Source organism: Aulonocara stuartgranti, assembly GCF_965226115.1.
Source record: "Aulonocara stuartgranti genome assembly, chromosome: 19".
NCBI classification, from domain to species: domain Eukaryota; kingdom Metazoa; phylum Chordata; class Actinopteri; order Cichliformes; family Cichlidae; genus Aulonocara; species Aulonocara stuartgranti.
In genome coordinates, this window is record NC_138955.1 from 17,096,146 (window position 1) to 17,115,763 (window position 19,618).

At 38.0% G+C, this 19,618-nt stretch overlaps 1 long non-coding RNA gene across 1 annotated transcript in view; it reads left to right on the forward strand.

The window, feature by feature from the left end:
- The window catches only part of LOC309695834, a 237,029-nt gene that overhangs the window by 21,578 nt on the left and 195,833 nt on the right, over positions 1 to 19,618 (forward strand). The window lies entirely within an intron of this gene.

Genomic DNA, 19,618 nt, shown 5'->3' on the forward strand with positions numbered 1-19,618 from the left:
GACTCATTATGTGTCATTATAATCACCATCATTGTGATTTTTAAAAAAATTGATATAATGGTAGGTCATTAAAATGTACTATGTATAATAATAATAAGTGACTTGTCAGCCGTGTGCTTCTGTTTTGTTCCGTTTGGCATATTTAAAGTTACATTGAATAAGACTGTGTTCTTGCTACAGGCTATATTTATGTTAGTTATTTATGCTATATTTATGACTGAGCTTCTAACAGCCTTGGCTGGGGGTATACCTGTTGACTTGCATCCACTTTCACAAACGGAGTTGCTCCTAACAACCGCTCTTACCCCTTAACAGCAGTTTGTGACGAGTAGTTGCAGCAGAAGAGCAGCTTGGGGTTCTGTTTTTTGCAAGGCCTATTAATGTGTCATGTGGATCAGTGGGTAACACTGACAAACATAAACTGAATATTGTTCCTGTCATTTTGCCCTTAATGAAGGCAATGTCATGGCTACCCACTGCTCCTCCTCCTCCTTGCAGTTGATCTGTAATTCTTGTTACAGATCACATCAGGTTCAGTGAGACTGTTGGCCTGTTTCAGCAACAGGTCTTTGTAAAGCAAAGTTGCAAACATTTCAAATGAGTATTTTGCAATGTTCAATGTTATTCCACTGAAGTATAATTCAAATGTAGTGTTCAATTTTCCCCAGTTTTCTCATGTTTCACAAATGTGTCTACCTGAACACATCTGCATTCATATGGCAAAGTTTTAATAGGACTCTATGCAGTGAAATTATAAAAATTAAGAAAATCTGCCTGTAGCAAGAATGACTTAAAATAATTTTTTTCTGTATGACTATCAGCTTTACATCATAGTGAAGAAATTTTGCCCCACTTTTCTTTACAGTGTTGCACAAGTTCATTAGGATGTGTGGGCATTCATTTATAGGCAGCTCTCTTTAGGCCTGCCATAAGATTTCAATCACATTGAGGTCTAGAGTGCACAGGGTAGCTCCTAATCAAAGCAATAACCGCAAGTTGCCCAGGTGATGTGGCTACAAATTAACACCCCCGCACCACTGCGGCTGATGGTCTCATCAGCCCAAAGGACATTGTTCTAGAAGTTTTGTGGTTTGTTCATATGCAACTTTGCAAATGTAAGCGCTTCGGGCTTTTTTTTTTTTTTTTTTACAAAGAATAGGCGTTCTCTTCACAATCTTTCCAAACCACAATTGTTCAGTCTGTGACAGTCAACATGCTTAGGTCTATAAATTTTTAGGACCATATCCATGGGATTTATTTGCTGGGTCCAGCAAAGATTGCACCATTGCGCTATTGTACACATTTTACTATTTTCATGTCATTGTATATTTACCTTCAATGTGCATTTTAACCTAAAGTGCACTTGTTTCTAAATGCAGTGGTGTGATTGGTCAGATCTGGTTAAAACTCGAGCTTGGTCTAAAAAACTAAATGCCACAAATTTGTTCAGTGAAATTACACAGTTCTGTATTAAGAATTCCAGTAAATATTTTCATTAGATAGGAAATATTAAGACTGCAAGTTTTGCCTTTTATCGTGAATTTTAGAAATTAAGTGATGCCATTAAGTCAGTTCCAGTAGTCAGTGTTTTAGAAGCAGGTAAAATAGTGCTGACCGTTCCTGTGGGGCTCCAAATTGTCATGGCCAACTGGGTTGAAGTATCTCTGAAAATGCGGGTCCTGTGGGGAGCTCTGCTGAGAAGATGAAGGTTGTAGACATTACCTGACTTGACCATGTGCTACACTGATTGTAGGCACCACAGTAATAATCTATGAATGTGTGTGTGTCACACTGCTAGAGAGACATCTTGTTCCCATAGTACAGTGGCAGGTCATAATGATGTTTCCAGGCTCTCTCTATCTCCTCCTCCTCTCCTTCCATGTAACTCCTGTGTGTGTCTGTTTAACTAGGACAAGGACATCCAGAGACAAAGTAGTCTTATTAGTGTCCTGTCCTGAACACACACATGCGCACACATGCAGTGCCACTGTCTCCTGCCTGAAGGTGACTGTGGGAGATGAGAGGAACCACTCATTTTGTTAGAGTTACCTCCTGTTTTATCAGATAAGTACAGGCCATCCTGATGTCACAGTGGGGAAGGACACTGGCATGGTTACAGTCACATTTTAAAGTAGTGCTAGGGCTTCTGGACAGTTTCCTTTTTTTTTTCTTGCAACGTAATTGTTAAAATCAAACATTAATCATTTTTTTTAAAAAAGCACGAGGCATATAAGTTTTAAAATAAATATATATAAAAAAATAAAATTATGACCACTGGACAGACTGAATTTTTCTATTTTTATTGTCTATATGAGGGACTAAATATGATTGATCTCCAATGTGGTGGTGACAACTTTGACTGCAGTCTGGGTTGTCGATGTGTTGCAGCTGTGCTGCAGTGATTTTCTCAGTGGTTTTTAGTACGCCCATACAGAGTTTGTTATATGCCCATGTGAATGTCGCTGACATGTACTGTCAACACACCATTGAGAGCACAGAAGAAGAAATTCACAAGAAATTTCTGAGGCAGATACACTTTTCTTTTTTTTAAAAAAATGTTTTTCAAGTAGAAGAGGTCCTGTTGAGCTTCCCTAATCACTAAGACAGTATTGGTGCTTGAGGACATTTCTTTAGTTAGAGTCAGTGCAGGAACTTGATGAAGGTGATCTTCTCTCTCTGTTCAGTTTGATTATGTTCCAATTTAATCCACTGTTAATATCAAATGTAATTCTCTAGCCTGCCTTTCTTACAACTACCTCAATACGCCATGCCACCACACTGGCCTCCCATCTGCCATCAGCTCACTTTGACACACTCAGATGCAGCCAATCTGGTGCCAGTCCTCAGCTTAATTCCTTAACCATCTACTCATTCTAATTATTGCAAACTGAGTATTTGCGATAACAAACTACAACATTGCCCACCTGTGTTGTTTATCTGCTGCTTTTGGTCAAAAAGAAGAAAATGGATAAGAAAAAAAGATTTTAATCAGCAATCCAGCAACTTTTTTTAAGCTCCATGGGTCAGTCCCATAATATAACCATAACAGCTTCTATTATTCTATTATCTTTGACTCATACCCAAAGGTTAGGTCAGACTTGGTGAGAAATCACTCAAGAATGGACCACAACAAGCCCTTACTATGTGAATAAAGCTATACTGACTGTCTGACTCACCTCTGAAGCTTAACCAGTCATGAAGTAGTTTTCCATTGCTCCCCTTGGGTACCTCAGTTACCAGCTCTGTCATTAGCAAAGATCACCTGTCACTCACAGCAGGCATTTGTTACCAATTAAACATCACAGTTTTGTTTAATAAAACACAGTGTGTGTGTGTGTGTGTGTGTGTGTGTGTGTGTGTGTGTGTGTGTGTGTGTGTGTGTGTGTGTGTGTGTGTGAGAGAGACAAAGAGAGACTATCACTGTCATATCAATTAGTGTACCTGTGCAGCTACCAATAATTCTGTGTGTGTAACCAAGCTGAGTCTGATACCTGACTGTGCATATGTGAGTGGATATCTGTGTTTCTGTCGGCTTTCTTCTCCCTCATTATCTTTACCTGCACACATCATTGCTGTCTTCATTCATCTTCCTATCCTGTCTTTCCATCCGTCAACAAAACTTTTCTTTGTCACACTCTAGACATTTCTCTTTCTTCTTCTTCTCTCCCTTCATTCTGCTTCCCAATCTGTTAAATCTGCATTTATATTTCACTTCATACCTTGCACTCTCTCCCACTCAGTCAAAGTCACACACAATTAACACCTAAAGCTTTAGCTTGGATACGTGGCCATCAACATGTTATTGTCACAAGGCATCCCCATTGTGCTCTCCATTGAGCTCTCTCCCCATTGTGACTTCCTCAAATACTCAAATCAAATCACAACTTGCTCTTATTTTGAACCACAAGTTGTCACATTAAATACAATTTAAAAGTACTAACTACTAAACTTGACAAGTGACTATTAACCTCACTTTAAGTACAAAAAGGAACACTGGCCTGAACCAAAAGCACAAGTGTATTTGCTAGAGGTATAGTTTGGTTAACTTTTCCAAACACGTTCACTGTGTCAAGGTAAAAGATAATATATGTTGGTATCTTTTGTCTAAAGAACTTGGGGGAAAAAAACAACTAGACTTCTTTAAGTTGTAACTGTTCTTTAACTTGAACAAAGACACAAAATATTATTGTCTTATATAACTGTTTACATCTGTCTATCTACACCACTACCAAAAAATGCACATTAACATAAGTGACGGCCAACGTTCCTAAATTTTATGCACCATATGGACAGCTCGTGACCATTTGGTACCTGCTTACTAGCGTATATACATAGCACATTGTTACACATTTTGTACATAGCCTCCAGACTTTGCCCGTGTGTAGAATCTTGAGTTACACATCATTCAAGATACTTGAGTAATGTGCATCGTGTGTAAATAGACATTAGGGCAACACTGCTGCTTTAGAATTGCAAGACATCTGTAAAATAATCAACACTAATTTAGGAAAAATAAACACACAAACAATAAATATTGTTAATTCTTCTGAAAACGAATCACACACAGCTGAAAACATGTGGCAACTATGTCAAGTAAATCATCAACTTTAACTGCTGACTAATGACGGCGTTGAGCTGCTTACTGTCCTACCAAAATATCATATCACCACGATATATTTAACATAATTACTTATGCTAATAGGGTCATTAGCCAAAGCAGTAGTTGCTTTGATTAGCAAATCTTTTCTGTGTCACTGTACATGTTGTTAGACTGGCGTTATTAAGCTAGCTGTAGTGGTGGGATTCAAAAGAGTATGTTTTGATAGGAGAAGGATTTTGTACATCTGTTCAGGATTTTTTTTTAAAAAGTAGAATGATGACAGAGAAAAATTATGCTTTTTCAAATAATCACATTTCCATAAAACAACTGTTAGGGTCCAGAAAACACTGTTTAAAATTCTTAAAGTTTGGGCTCCCAAGGAGATAAACAAAGAAAATTCACCTTTGTGTTTCATCACAAATATTTTCCTGTCTTTTGTAGCAAAATCAACAAATGTCTTTAAAGCTACAAATGCTGTAAAGTGCAACTCATGTTGTTCAAAGGGGTGAGACGTTTAAGCTTTTCTTCTTGACAAAACTAAAGCTTCATTCTTGTGCAATGGGAATATCAGCCACAACAGCTTGACAGCTCAAAGCAGAAAGTTGGTGTTAATGTATTTTTAACCCGCATGAGGCAATCAGAACCCTGAATTGTGTTCCATGAATTTGTTCACTGAATAAATTGCATTAACGTGGTAAACCGACAAGTGGGAAGCAAACAGGTCATCTTTACTATCTTCTAACTGCTAAGTATCCTCATTTTTTTATTCATTTCCCTCAGGCCTGATTTGCCCTTTCAAAATATAACTTAGAAGCTACTCAAACCTTTATGTCTCCAAATTAAAATACTGAGACATGCTGAAAATTAACCTGCCACGATAACAGTATACTATACTATACAGTAATTTACTGCAATCACTCTTTTAACTTTTTTTTTTTTTTTTTTTTAAATGGAGGCATAAATAATGTCATCATCATGACGTTACCGTTTATAACCCAAAACATTCACAGCATTGCACAACAGAGTATGTTTTGTGATTTCTTATGCAGGTTTGTTTACACCTAAAATTAAAGAATATGAAAAGCAAGCTCAGAACGATCGTGCGGTTTAATTACACAGCCTCCTAATATGAAAACATGTCTTATTTGATACGTAAAAAAAAAAAAATCCTCTCTGTCCCAACAGTTAAGACATAGACACTTGCATATGTGTGTGTTTGTGTGTATCTGTTTTTGTTTTCCTCCTCTAGAGCACATTACTTGCCGGAGGCTTCTTTATAAACAGGTTTTAGATTAGAATTACTGACACACACATCCATCCAGAAACTTACGCACATGAACACGCATGCCCAAATAACAGCAAAAAGTTATAGAGGTTCTATCCTTTGGTAAATACATAATTCATTTTACTTTGTACTTTGAAAGAATAGTTGTACATGTGCACTGTTGGTCTAATAAGAAACTAAATGTAATGTGGAAATTGGGAATGGACACATCTTAGGCTAATAAAATAAACCTTTGAAATGAAAAATTAAAAAAAGAAAGAAGAAGAATTCTAGTGGTGATGTCATTTTAACCACGTGGAGAAACTTTATATAACATAAGCATAAATTAGTATCAATCAATCTTGATTTAGTAATGGAGATGTTTTAATACATTACAACAGAATCATTGTGATTTTAATTTATTTTTAACAGAGTAATGCATCATTATATCTTTGTGTACTGAACAGTAGTTTGAGGTGGTGAGGCAGACAGGGAACAAGTCTTATGTTTTATTAGAGTAAACAAAATCCAATACACACTGCTAGTTTCGCTGGCCTCTAATGAGCATACCCATGTTTGGGTGTTAGTCCTTTATGTGTAGGTGTGTTTGAGATTTGCAAACATTGTTAACATGTGATGTAAATGAAGCTGCAATTAAGACCATTGCTAAAACAGTAATGGTGTACATGTTGCAGACACTACTCAGGGAAAATAGGAGGCTTACAGAGCCAAACTTTTAACACTGTGCTGTGTGACCAGAGAGAGCTGCTTTGCACTGAAGCGTATGAGTAAAAGTCTGTGCACGCTTCATTGTGATAGATAATTCCTATTAAGAGATCAAGGGACGGATCAAGCAACAAAGAGAACGGTGAAAGGAGGAATGAAATTAAAGCACAAGATATTTCCTTTGATGTTGAGGAAAAGCATACAAATTCTCTATTTATTAGGTGAGTGTTACATCACAATCAGAACAATCTCAATGAAGCCACACTCAGAAAAGTAGCCGTGTTTGTCTGTTATATGAACTCTGTTTAGCATGCTCGTTTACCTTTCCCTTATTGTGCTTCATTAAGCAACAGCATGAACAGGCTACAGTGGAACGATGAATTGCATTTACCAAATTAACTCAGGTCAATCATTTACTTTACTTTTGACTTAAAGTAAAGTACTTTCATCACTATACTGTGTACTGCCTGTTTCATTGTTTGCTTAATTACAATAACCAATCGTAGTATATCTACTGTGCATCAAATTTTAAAAGTAACTTTAAAAATTATTTTACTGTCATGTCCTTTTAACATCTTAGATATAAATGTTTAAGGGGTGCAGTCCGGGTCAAAAAATGAATTTATGTTAGCATTGCTTTTAAAAAAGTTATTCAGAACTGATAATTGGTACTTGGATATTGATCAACACACTGATACCCATTTAAAATATATAAAAAAGAAAAATCTAAAGAATAAATTAGTAAAGTGTGCAGGAATTTCTTAAACTGTATAGGCTGAGCCATCTCAACAAACTTTCTACTAAAGCGGAGATATTGATTTCTTTTTGTTAGTCATTTATGGTTGAGATCTTTTAAAAATTTATAAGATGTTGATTGAGTCAATGCACAAAATCTGTCATTGAGCAAGATCTTCAAAAGCAACTGAGGTAGGACGAAAAAGTTTGACCTAGAAATCTAAATTACTGAGAACAAAAGTTGTCCTACACTGAGGGTTAAAAACAACCCTCAGAGTGGATCTGTTTGGGACCTCGTGAGGACCGACATCTGATATACGTCACGGATCTTCTTAGAATACAAACCAAGACTGACTAAACCATTGAAAGTTATCTTTTTTTAGATATAAAGAGTAACTCACAGTTCAGGCTGGAAAAGGGAAATAAAGTTTTAATTAATTAATTAGCTACATATTCTATAGCTACTGATAAAACTAGCACAGCAATAAGGAGGAAGTCTGGACGGTCCCATCTACATCTACTGAACAGCTCTCTTCAGAATACGACTCTTGAAGAGAGATGGCCTTTATACTTTTCAACCATTCTGCTAATGACTTACTTCTGTGCTTTGAGTCATTGTCTGGTTCCATCATCCAGCCTTTCCTGAATCGTCATACCTACAGGCTCTGAGGTGTAAAAGTGCCCCCACAATACACAGCTGCTCTATGCTTCTCCGTTGGGATTTGTGTGTGTGTGTGTGTGTGTGTGTGTGTGTGTGTGTGTGTGTGTGTGTGTGTGTGTGTGTGTGTGTGTGTGTGTGCTGGGTAAACGGTTTAGAAATGTACTGTAGCTGTAACCTTTTCCAACATCTCTACGTTGCTTCTTATTAGTCTAACTTGTTATGATTTAGTCATGACTTGGATTGGACTAGTATTGCTATGTTTTTTATAGGGAGGATTTACATGTGACTTACATGAAATCACATCGCTTTTTATGAATAAAAAAAGCGCTTCTACACCTGTATTTCTGTATTTGCTCATATTATTTGAACACTCTGTTACCTCACAATATTGCTATCTGCTTTTACTCAGTATGACAGGGCTGTATTTGAATGCAAAGACTACAACGCAAGCTACCAAAATGTCCGGGAAATGTCAAGAAGAGTGAGGGCTACAGAGGCAGATGTTCCCAACTCACCTTTCCTGTTGACTGCTCTCCTGTTATCTTCCTCTCCTATTCCCCTTACACTATTACTCAGTGAGTGTCAATTCAATTCAGTTCAAGATGTTAGTCATCTGTTTTTCCTGTCTACCCCTCTCCATTATCGCTTGCTGTCTAAGATTACCTTAGATCCCTTACCAAGTGGTTCACTTCATTCCCATTTCCTGTCAGACGGCCAGGCTGTGTTGTGTGTGTTTAAATGTGACAAAAGCTGAAAAACACCATGTACTCGTTTTTCACCTAACAATTGTGACTGTTGCCAGAGGCAGACCTGATAATGCAGTATCTGTGTGACCACTGACCATTATATTGAGGATAGTTTTCTATTATAAGAAAATTGTTTTCTGCAGAATTATCACGGCTCACTGTCAAAACCCGCTTACGTGGCCGCTTTCTCGACAAACAAGCAACTATTGTTGTACAGTCGAGCTTTCTCTAACTGAAGAGCATCTCAAAGATAAGTGCTACCTGGTCTGCATGCAAGGTATTTCTTGACTATTGTGATTCATTGTATCGAGAGTTGGGGCAAAAATAACAGCTAATTTTTTTTGTTTTTTAATATGAACTTTATTTAGAACAATAACAATGACAATCTCAAAGAGACAAGCGACATATTAAATCAATCAGAACAGAATCACATCTCCTATACACCACAATGAAATCGACAGTAACTGAAAGTAAACATACATATATATACATATATATGCATATACATATGCATACATACACATCCATATTCACACATCTACATAATAATAATATAAAAAGATGAATAACCAATACAAACATGAATAAAAAAAAAAGAATGAAAAACAAGGAACAGAAATAAAGAAGACAAGGGGGATCATAAAATCTCTAAAAGTGAGGTTCCATAAACAAGACTCATAACTTAAATAAGGGGCTAAGAAAAATCAAACTCTTCTAAAAATCTATACAATTTGATTGCTTGGGGCTTATTTATTAGCTTAAGAGATTTACGGAACAGGGAGAGGTCGTTTTTAAGAGCAGGCCATGAAGGGGGGGATTTAGCATATCGGCATTTATGTATGTAATACTTTGTTATAATAATGAGATTGTTAATTAAAAACTCACTATTTTTGTCCTTAAGGATTACTCCAATTTGAATATTTTGAAAAGACCAAAAATCAATATATCCATACTGGGACAATATTAGGACATGGAGAGATTTCCATAAATTCTGGATTGTCACACATCCATAGAACATGTGCTCTGTTGTTTCCGAAGTTATTTTACAAATATAACAGTTGTCTAACACAAATTTAAATCTTTCTCTCATAAATTCATTGGAGGGGTAAATATTTTTTGTAGTTCTAAAATGGACTTCTTTAAATTTGGGGGGAATTGGAAATGTTAAATATTTGGTTCTGATCAACGAGATCTCAGATTTGTTATAATCTTTAAAGACGAGTGAAAAAATAACAGCTAATTAATACCTTGAATGTTAGATTCTCACCAAATAAAAAACGCCTTAAATATTTTTCCTAGAGTTGATTTTAAGATTTTACTTGCTTCTCATATAGACTGACTGAGCTGTATCCATTGATACCTTGCCCCATTTAGATTCTGGTGGAATCTGACTTAAGAGTTGAGTCTGCTTCCAGAGAAAATAGTCAACTGTGACCACAAGATGGCAGTATTTTTAAGGCTGGATATCAACCCGTAAGAAGCTTTCTGACAGGGCACTGTTTTAGACCTCCTTTCAATTTGATTTTAATTAATGTCCCTTTTGATTTTATGGGTCAAACAACACTTGTTTTGCTTGCTGTGATGGATTGGCACACATGCTCCTGTATAAACAAAAGCATGTGTGTTGGTGACAGAAAGCGAGGGACATGTTATGTGTACAAAAAATACTCTGCATTTATGTGATCAAGAATACTTCTTCTCCCTGAAAATTCAACACTCCCTCCAAATCTTCGCACCTTGCATCACAACTTCTTTTGTTCTTCTAACCTTCCATATTTAGATTGACCCTTCCTTACCTTTCTTCAGCCTTGTTAGCAGAGTGTGATTACATATTTTTATGTGTTTTTATGTTCAGCCCTTTTGTATCTATCGATCTGCCAGTAACACTGACGTTACTGCTATTAATTACTGCTTTTGACAATTTGTAGGTATAAGACCAAAGGACATTAAATCTTGTAATACACTAGAATGCAAAAAGTAACACACCACAAGCTGGAGTAGGGCAATATGCTGAATGTTGTTCACAGCTGTTTAAATACAGAAAATTTCAATAAGCCTTCTTATAGATCTCATAAAGCTGTGGTCAGGCAAGACAATTAAGCCAGAGTTTGACTAAGGGAGGCGATAAAGAGGATTCATTCTGAGGAAGAATAATGTAAACCTAAAATGCAATGTGTAGCTGTTTTGGAGCTTAGCTTGCAGAAGGTACATTAATAGCATTTACAGTTAAAGAGGTGTGATATATTTTAATCCTAGTTAGTGGGTAAGAAGTTATGGATGACTTTCTCAGCTTCAAGCAGTGACTGGAAATGGGGGGTAGGGCTTGCCTGCACTGTGGCAATTCAGTGACTAACATCCTATCATTTGGCTAAAATGCAAAAAATATATTTATGTGGCATATTAATGATATGCTGAGCACAGAAACTCCTCAGGTGGCTGCTATGTGATGCCATCAAGAGAAAACAAAATTGTATTTTTAATCAGTGTAGCAAAGTTGAGAGTTTTGGGGACAATATTCATTCACGGTTGCTACCTTCATCCATATGTTAGTAACAAATGCTAAAACTCTAAATGTTAAACTGTAGCTATTCTAGCGTCTTAGCTGCTTTCTTATTCCAGGGAATTGTTTACACTACAAATGTACCAACCAACGAGGACTTGGGCACTTGGTGGCTCCAGAGTGAGTTGCAAGGTGCTTTGGTGTGGTGGCTGGCCTCTCGTTCTCTGGGGCTCTTTCCCTATGGCTGTGGGGACTTGGGCTCCTCTTCCCTCTCCTATGTTGGGCACAATCTAATCAAGATGTGTGACCTCAGGTCTTCAGTACTGTTGAGGGTCTCTGGACAGACCTGTCTCTGACTTCTGGAGGGTGTTGCTTTTTTGCTTTTCTCTTTTTATTTATTTATGTATTTTTTGGTGATATTTGCTTTTTGAGTGTGTTTTATTACAGACACAGCAGTTGGAAAACAAGTCATTTTCACATGTGGTCTGTTCTACAAAAGGTTTGAAGGTTAGTCCAGTCCACTCACGGTTGCTACCTTTAGTTGTGAGAACCCTATATAGACTGAAATTCAAACACTAAGTTGTGTTTTATCAAAATTTGCAGAAGAAGAATGAGCTCCCTGTCATCATTACAGAGCGGAATACCTTTCAGATGCAGAGTGGAAGCTTTTATTGTTGGATGTGACAGTTCAGGCACAGTAGGAGGAAATGAACCCAGAAATCGAGTCTGATGGTCCTGTTGGTGAAGTTGGCAAGGTGCCTCCTGTAATCCATACAGCTCTGACATGCTGCTCCCTTTCAAGCAGCTCGGCCTGTGCAAGCATTCCAGACAGTCCAATCAGGCCAAATGACCCAAACACAAAAAGACAAATCCAGGCTAATGAGACGATGCCTTTGGACAACAGATGTTTGGGGAATTTTAACACATTCAAAGAATAGAGTATGACGAAATATGTCTGAAACAGCAATACACAGTTTATCCAGAATAGTATAAGTGGCTAAATTCAACAGCGGCCTCATCACATCATTTGTCCTTCACACCTTCAGATGGAGTCGACTCATTTCTATCTTCTCTTGTTGTCATGTGAAGTAGTTGGGCTCTTCTGTTATGTCTCTTAGGTCTGGTCAAAACTATTACTAATAACGTCAATTATTTCCATCACATAAATTAATGAAAAATGTAAAAATGACATACAGCAGTCAAGTGATATTTTTACCTGCATAAATGACAGTTTGCTATGAGTTACAGAAAGAACAGCAGGCCATGAAGCTGCTAGTCAGTCCATTGTCCAATTACTTTTGAGCCTCTGAAGATGGCTGTAATTCCCACACATGAAGCAGCAATATATTTGAAAAATCCCTTAAATTAAAGCTGAAAGTCTGCACTTCAATCACATCTGATTGTGTAATTTAAAATCCACTTTGGTGGTGCATGCCACAAAAAAAAAAATTCAGTGGACCTAACTGTATGCTTACATCACCCTTCAAATGGTACTTGGCAGTGACTTGAGATGATGAAATTTAGAAATGAGGAAATGTCAAGCAAAAGTCAATCCAGTTTAAAAAATGAGAGTTAAATAGAATTAACCTGAGACATGCACATAGGGTCCTGTGTACTCATTATTAAATAATTAGATGCATTGCAGTACTCTGCAAAGGTTGTAGGCAATACAAATAAAGCTAAAAACGGATGCCATTGCTAGTATAAAGATTTGAATCTTTATTGATCAGACCTGTTAATTTCTAGGCTAGTCCTAAAAAATCCATTTTCCGCTTCATGATATGAACACAGGGTTACACGAGTGCTGCAAATTAAGCTCTTTCAGCACACATATATACATACAAATATTCACATTTAAAAAAATGTATATAATTTGCCTGATTATCTATTATTCATTTAATTTGCTATGTATTCAGTGTTGCACCAAAGAAGATTCATAGATACGTAAGCTGACTTATTCTTAAATGCTTCTGTAATTGAATATTAGATTGTGAGTGTGAAACTGAAAATTATATGTATTTAAGTATGTTTAACATCATTTGTATTCCAAAGTTATCAATATCAGAAATGCAAAATACCGTCTCAGAAACACTAGATACTAAGCCAAAGCACTTGGCTGTTTAAGTATCTTCTGTCTCTTTGTGTGATGATGTTGGATCGAGGCTCTGTGAGGTCTGGTCCATCTGTCCTCATTCTTCTGGTGGGTTAAGATAGTCCCGTATGAATTAATTTAGGAATGATCAGACATAAATATGGTTTTGCTTAATAGGTAAAAAGTTTAAAGAGTAAAAATAACAACTTCAACAACCAGGGCTATTCACTTCCAGGCAAGGATTACAACATCATAGACAAATACAGCCCTTGCCCTCTGTCAGGCTCAATAAATACTATATCTTTGACGATGGGCATGCATTTGTATGCGATTAGTTATCCTGACAAATCATAGGTACATCATCTTGATGACTGAATAGCAGATGGCTACAGTTCACAACCTTCTTTTACCTCCCACTTGGTTCTAAAATAAGAACAAACCAGAAAGGAAAGAACAAGTTGTCCTACTTTATACTCAACAACACTTTGTGCAGTCTGTAAATTAACAGAAAAATGCCATATAGGATGAATTCTTGAAAGCTTAACTGTGTTTGGCAGTTGTCAAATGGTGGTGGCAAAGAATGCAGAGAATTTTCCGTAGGAGGAAGCAGAAGAATTAAAACAGGGATACACTTAACATAGCCATTATTCATCATCGGTGAACTGTAATGCAATAGCTGGATTGTTTCCGAATGCTATGTTGGGCCAAGAGATTCTCAACATATTTTTTAAGCACTTATGTGAAATCTTTCACAAGGTATTAAACAATGTGTTCTGCACTTCTGTGTGGTGAGGTCAGATCAGGATCCATCCATTTTCTTCCACTTATCCTTATCAGGGTCCCAGTGGAGCTGGAGCCTATCCCAGCTACGATAGGGCTAGAGGCGAGGTACACCCTGGATAGGTCTAGAGTCTGTCACAGGGTTCAGATCTGTGTAAGCAGTCCTAGTTGTCAACCAAATCTATTCATGACAAAAGGAACAGTCCTAAGAGAATAAATCCAAAACCTGTTGTATTTACTGCACTTCTCACACCATCCATCCACGTGTATTTTTCTTTTGTATTTTTTTGAGGAGTTTGCCTTCTCACATATACTAATGTACCACAAACAGGACTTTAATATCACCAACCATTCCCATTTTATTACGGAGTATCCATATAAATGGCCCACCCTGTAGATTGAAGCAACAGTTGATTTGGAATAAATTGATGTCCTTGAAAATTCCACTGCTGGTGACTGACAGATCAAATTAAATATTAATTGCAGTGAAAAGGGAACATTTTCCAGAGACATTGAATACCAGGTACTGGGCCTCCAGCTCCTGTGAATCAAGAAAATAATCAAATGATTTGAAGTTACAGTAAAGAGAGCACTGTATATGCAAAATATTGGAAAGTAATTTTTGCTTCAGTTTAATTTGCTGTCAACTAAAATGGGACACATTTCCCGCTTTTCCCCAACAGTTCAAATTTTTGCTTAAGAAATGTTAGCAAATTCACTCATAATCAAAAGTTAGGAAACCCTAAAACTTCAAAAGTCCTCTGTAGAGATGAGAAAAACATCTCAGCAAACCTAATGTAGAAAAAGGCTTGAAGGAAAAAGGCCATTCCAAATAAAAGGCTTTCTCATATGAGGAGAATGAGGGCATAAAAGAAAAAAAAACTTTTAATTACATTTTTAGTTCATGAGACAAAAATTGAACACCAAGGACAAAACTCCAAGCAGTATTTGAGCCCACACAAATAACTGCTCATCACCTAGAAAATACGATCCATAGAGTGAACCACGTTGGTAGCAATCAATGTGCTATGGAGCACTTCAAAGAGAGATCAGGTTCAACAATTTGATATTGGTGCTTGCTTAATGATATCTTCAATCAGAAGACCACATTAGCAATGTTGCTTACTTTCTCCCACGAGATGGGTGAAGCTATGCTTAGAATTCAAAGAGAAAATGTGCAGTGATATGGTGCGTGTTCAAATAAAGGGTTACATGTACTCTTGGTAGGTAACTGGATGCATGCACTGGAGTAAAGTAGGCAAAGGAAAACAGAGCAGGTGAAAACTTTTATTTAGAAGCTGAGGAAAAAAACAAAATTAACCCTGATTTTATTTAGCCATCTCTCAGCTAAGTGCACTTGGTGTTATCTATAATAAAACTGCAAAATAGGCCCAACTGCAAAGAGCCACTGTAGGATGGCTGTGGAAAACCACAGGAAAACTATGCAGTCACCCTGAGATGAAGTGCTGTTGAGATGAAGTCCTGGCCTTTCTAAAAAAAAAAATAGTTCTCCTACCAAGGCAGACACCAAGGCAGACACTCAGTCAGTCTCAAGAATGTTAAATGTGTTACAAAAAGGGGACAGCCAATAACCCATACAAACAGAAATATAATTTTAAACTAAAAATATACAATGTTCTCACTCGGCACTATTGTAAACACAAACTCAGTGTGATAGAAATTAGATGTAATTTGTGGAGCTGAGAATCTGCAGGTCTCTTTCTCTCAAACGTACATACTGCAGTAGAAAATTTTAAGACTTTGCTACCTGTCTGTATTGAGTGACCTCAGTGGAATGAAACGAGATATATATATAGATATAGATATAGATATATATAGATATAGATATATATATAGATATATATATAGATATACTACCGACCAATAACCTGCCTCAGTACTACATGGAAGCTCCTGTCAGGCATCATATCGGCTAAGATGAACAGGCACATGGGTCAATACATGAGCGGGACACAGAAAGGAATTGGCAAGAATACCAGAGGCGCAAAACACCAGCTACTGGTAGACAGAACAATCAGCCGAGACTGCAAGACCAGACTGACCAACCTGTGCACTGCCTGGATTGATTACAAGAAGGCCTATGACTCAATGCCCCACAGCTGGATACTGGAATGCCTAGAATTGTACAAGCTCAATGGGACCCTAAGAGCCTTCATCAGGAACTCAATGGGGATGTGGCGTACAACACTAGAGGCCAACTCCAAGCCCATAGCACAAGTCACCATCAAGTGCGGGATCTACCAAGGAGATGCTCTGTCCCCACTGCTGTTCTGCATAGGCCTGAACCCCCTCAGTGAGATCATTAACAAGACTGGCTACGGATACCGACTACGGAACGGAGCAGTTGTCAGCCACCTCCTGTACATGGATGACATCAAGCTGTATGCCAAGAGTGAACGAGACATCGATTCACTGATCCACACTACCAGGCTATACAGCAATGACATTGGAATGTCGTTCGGACTGGAGAAGTGTAGTCGGATGGTAACAAAGAGAGGGAAGATAGTCAGAACTGAGGGGATTGAACTACCAGAAGGCAACATTGCGGACATAGAGGACAGTTACAAGTACTTGGGGATCCCGCAGGCGAATGGGAACCATGAAGAGGCCGCTAGAAAAGCTGCAACCACCAAGTACCTGCAGAGGGTCAGGCAAGTCCTGAGGAGTCAGATGAATGGTAAGAACAAGATCCGGGCCATCAACACGTACGCCCTGCCCGTGATCAGGTACCCTGCTGGGGTAATAGGCTGGCCAAAGGAGGAGATAGAAGCCACTGACATAAAGACAAGAAAGCTCCTTACCATGCATGGAGGGTTTCACCCCAAGTCCAGCACCCTGAGGCTGTACGCTAAGCGGAAGGAAGGGGGCCGGGGACTGGTGAGTGTCAGCACCACAGTCCAGGATGAGACAACGAACATCCAAGAATACATTGGGAAGATGGCCCCAACTGACCGAGTGCTCAGTGAATACCTCAGGCAGCAGAAACCCAAGAAAGAGGAGGGAGACGAGGAACCATCATGGAAGGACAGGCCCCTGCACGGTATGTACCACCGGCAGATAGAGGAGGTGGCTGATATCCAGAAATCCTACCAGTGGCTGGACAAAGCTGGACTGAAAGACAGCACAGAGACACTAATCATGGCAGCACAAGAACAAGCTCTGAGCACAAGATCCATAGAGGCTGGGGTCTATCACACCAGGCAAGACCCCAGGTGCAGGCTGTGTAAAGATGCCCCAGAGACAATCCAGCACATAACAGCAGGGTGCAAGATGCTAGCAGGCAAGGCATACATGGAACGCCATAACCAAGTGGCCGGCATAGTGTACAGGAACATCTGTGCTGAGTATAACCTGGAAGTCCCGAGGTCAAAATGGGAGATGCCCCCAAGGGTGGTGGAGAATGACCGAGCTAAGATCCTGTGGGACGGACGGACAAAATGGTGGTGGCTAACCAACCGGACATAGTGGTGGTAGACAAACAGAAGAAGACGGCCGTAGTGATCGATGTAGCGGTTCCGAATGACAGCAATATCAGGAAGAAGGAGCACGAGAAGCTGGAGAAATACCAAGGGCTCAGAGAAGAGCTTGAGAAGATATGAAGGGTGAAGGTAACGGTGGTGTCAATTCTAGTACATCTAGTACATCATCCTGTGTACCAAATGAGTATTTGGTACACAGGTACACAGCCTGAACTCTCTTAGCAAGCTTCGCTGCAATTTCTTGCAGTGTTCTTCCGTAATAGTTCTCCAGACTTCTTGAGGGACATTACAAAGCTGTTGATGTTGGGTCCAAAGGTGTTCTTACGATGTCGACCACCTTTTGTTCTCTCTCAAAGTGATCCCACACTGCTATATTGTAGAGTGGATCAAATGGTACAGTCCAGCTCTAGGGTTCAAGAACTGGATGGAAAATGAGTGAAAAAAGCAGCTGATGTCCCCCCAAAACTATTGAGAACTGTTGTTCTAGACCACATGCAAAAATGGCAAGAATCTCTGGCACCTTAAAAGCAAGATATAAAGAAATATGAAATAGGTCAGGTACTGTAGAATGTAGAATATAGTTCACTCAAACGGTGAGATCAGTGCATTTTACAGCTAAGACACATAGTGGCTTCATGATTCAAATATTCTCAGCAGGGTGGTGGGCAAATGTTTATGGTACAACATAATTATACTGCTTTAATGTCTGTATTTCAATCAGGAGGTTTCTGCAGTTTCACACATAGTCACACACAAATACAAACAAACATAGCTTCATATTTTAAATGGGAGGCGGTTAAGCTGTTTTGTAGGATCTACAATAAATTACTGTATATCAGTGAGATAACCTTACACTAAACAATCATAGTGTTCATGTGAAACAGACATGTTCCTCATATTCATATAGTTCCAGTTCAGCAAGGGCCTCATAAAACACCCCAGTCACACAGCAGAAATGTCATGCTGTGAGTCCACCAAAGTCAAGTCACTGCATAACTTTTATTCTTTTCACGGTTTGGCTGGATTCTGTTGCAATACAGTGTAATCGGGTGCAATACATGCCTACAGCTATTATACTGTAGTCAAGGTAACATGAGTAGCAGAGATATAATTGCTCCACAGCAGGGAACTTAAGAGCTGTCACCCAATGAGAGCTTTTTATTGACTATAAATGTCATCTATTTTTGTCATTGCCTCGTTCTTCATTGTGAAAATGAGCACTTCTGAGTTGTTTTTGTGAATCCCTTTAATTTCCTGTTATAAGGCAGGAAAGAAGGCAAAAATTTCTATGAATAATTTTACTAGAGCTGTAGACCGAGTAAGTTTAGATAACTAAATAATAATTTGAGAAGTGGAGTCAGTATTTTTTTTAAAGACAAGGTTTTACTGGAAAATGCTTATAGGTTTGCCAAAACGATAGATAGCTTAATTCTTAACTTGTTTAACTTGAAACTTTACTACACCAAATTTGAAAAGTTTCTGGATTTAATGACACTAATGATATTAACATTAGCCAAATGCGACTTAAAACTTAAATTATTCTTTTCAAAAGTTAGTTTAGCCATTAAATTCCATTAAAAACCATTAAAATCCTCCTCCTGCTGACTTCTCTTGAGAATCAGATTAACCTGGAATCAGTTTCTTCCTTTTCTTGTTAAGAAAAATCAGTGCAAGCTCATCATTGCTAGATAATGAATTCATTTGTTCCACAAAGTGTTTTTTGAGGACAAACTTTCTGCAAAATCACAATAATTTTGGTGTGTATATACTTCACGCTACACATCTTCTGAAAAATTCAGAACGTGTTTTTTTTTTGTTTTTTTTTTTTGCAACGTGCATGTGTGCTTGACACCTTTTTAGGTGTCAAGCCATAAATTACAAAAATGGATAAATCAAGACAAATTCATGAAATTCATATTTTCTGACAGTGTCAGTTTTCAGTGGGTTTTTTGTCATTTTTAAAAAACGTAAATATTTATAAATATTAGGCAATAGTCACAGGTTATGTAAAGAT